Genomic DNA, 2,481 nt, shown 5'->3' with positions numbered 1-2,481 from the left:
TTTGGTCACCATAAGCAATACACAAATTCTCATGTTCCAGAATGATGCTTGCCATTACTATTAGTACATGGAATAAACTGGCAGATCTGCTAGCCACTCTATTTGTTAAATCTTCAGTCTCTCTCTAAGCTCTCGCTGTTATCTCCTCTAAACATGATCTTCTCTTTTCTTTAATACTTGACAATACTCCCCCTGCCCCATTTCCAATGTTTCTATTCTGCCAAAATCTCAGTTTAGGCCATACAAAGCCTCAGCGAATATTCTTTCAAACATATGAACAAAGATGTGAATCAAATCAATCACTGAGCAGTCACTGAGTTTTAAAACCTTTGTGTGTGAGGGTGGGAAAGAGGATGAGAACTTTAAGATGCCAATTCAGTAAAGGTTTTTGGTTACTTGTTCAATTCTTATTGCTCCTTACTCCGTCCTTCTTACTACCTTCTGACAATAATCTTCCGTGTAACTACCTACCACAGGAGAAGACAGAGGAAAAAACAGGAGGAGCAGCAATTCTGGGTGAAATTTGAAATTTAGGGGTAGAGTAGCAGATCGGGAGCTACTTCCCCGTGGTATTTGCACCCAGGTAACAAGAAACCCTATGGAGCAGTTCTACTCTGTCACATGGGTCACAATCCATTCGAAGGCACCTAACGACAACATCAACTTATGAGGAGCCCCTAGGTGGTGCAAATAGTTAATGTGCTCAGCTGCTAACTGAAAGGTTGGCAGTTCAACTCCACCCAGTGGTGCCTCAGAAGAAAGGCCTGGCAATCAACTTCCCCAAAACCAGCCATTGAAGACTTTATGGAGCACAGTTCTATTCTGACCACATGGGGTCGCCATGAGTCTGGATCCGCTCCACCACAACTGTGTGTTTTTTTTCTGTCAACCTAAAAAACTCCACCAGAACTCAGAATCAAGCAAAATTACATGCTGCCAAATGTGATAACTATGGGATACACACTCACCTAAGTCCTGCACCAGGAATGCCCATCTTACCACAGGCTCTCAGGACGGCTCAAAAGTAATGTTTAAAAACAGCAACAACAACAAAAAACTTCCTGTTCTCCAGGGATGTGTAGCTTAACTGAGGGACCCATGGTTCTGGAATATATACAACTGACCTAAGGTACATATTTTGGATTCTGAATATAGCAAAGTATAGCCGTATTTTTTCTTGATAAAACCACTCATCAGAAAGCTGCACAGGAATATCCGCGATTGGTTTAAATTAATGGGAGAAGTCTAAATACCACTCAGTGTTCTAACATGCCTTGGCCGGGCGCTGGCCTGCGGGGTGACCTCGGAGGAGGCAGTCAAGCTAAGCCCGTTACTCCAACTGCAAGATGGGCGACCCGGCCCACAGCAGCAGCTCAGAGATGATCACCGTAATTATTGCAGTGTGTGCAACAGGAGCGAAGAGCTGTAGCCGAAGGAATTACCGATATTCCTGACATCACAATAGTCAGGGGGTTCGAGTGATTTGTATTTAGCCATAAAAATAAGAAAAATCTGGGGTTACTCTTTCTGACTTCCCCCTCAACACACCAAATGGCCAGTGTGTGCCGCCCATGACAGCCACTTCCTTCCTTTTCCGGGGAAACGCCCCCTCCTCCACCCAGGCCAGCTGACACCCTCGCCTTCCCCTAGTGCTTGCAGGGTCAGTGGCCTCAACCGCATCCCACCTCCCACCGAACCCCTACCGCGCGCAAGCGAACACCGCACCCGGAAAGCGCCGCTGGCCGGGCGGCGCGGGGAAGTGCACCTGCGAGCCGGCACTCTCTCCAGGAGGCGGGGGCACCGCGGGGCGTGGCGAACACGAGGCCCCGCCTCGCCATTGGCGGCGGCCGGGCCAGGTGGAGACCCACGTGAGCAGCCAGCTCTGCGGCGCTTCCTCCCCCACCCAGATCCCCACCACGAGCCTTGGCACGCAGGCGCACAGCGGGGCTGGGGCGAGGGCGGAGGTGACAAAGGGGTGAAGGCTGAGGAGGGAAGCTGCTGAGACGGGCGAGAGTGCCTGGGAACCGGCAGCATAGGCCTGGCGCATTTCCTTGCAGCTGGTGGCGGGTGGGGCCGCCGGGCGGGTCGCCTCTTTCCCCTGTCAGAGGCTGCTGACGGGAAAATGATCTGGGAGCGCCCAGCCCAGGCCCCGGCCCCTCAAAGGCTGCGCGATCCCAGGGCGGGTCAGCCAGCAGTGGCGCTGGGCAGTGTTACAAACGAACTTTGAGAGTCTCAAAAATCGGGCATCGAGGCCCTTCTCTGTCCATTACCAGCGGCTCTTTGACCTTTGCAGGTCACTCGGCCTGGGTCTCAGTTTCCTCCTTTTCTAGGGGGCTTACGGCCTGAAATTGGCCAAGAAGAAAAGGGAGTGCCCGTCACAGTCCCTTCCTGCCTAGTGAGTGAGCAGAGTGCCCAGTTCACAACCCTGGCCTCAGGAAGTCCGGCGGCCAGGGCGGGAACTAAAGCCTAAGAAAGTTCCAT

The sequence above is a fragment of the Trichechus manatus genome, unplaced genomic scaffold, assembly GCF_000243295.1.
Source record: "Trichechus manatus latirostris isolate Lorelei unplaced genomic scaffold, TriManLat1.0 scaffold00001, whole genome shotgun sequence".
NCBI classification, from domain to species: Eukaryota; Metazoa; Chordata; class Mammalia; order Sirenia; family Trichechidae; genus Trichechus; species Trichechus manatus.
Note: the sequence above shows the minus strand (reverse complement) of the source record.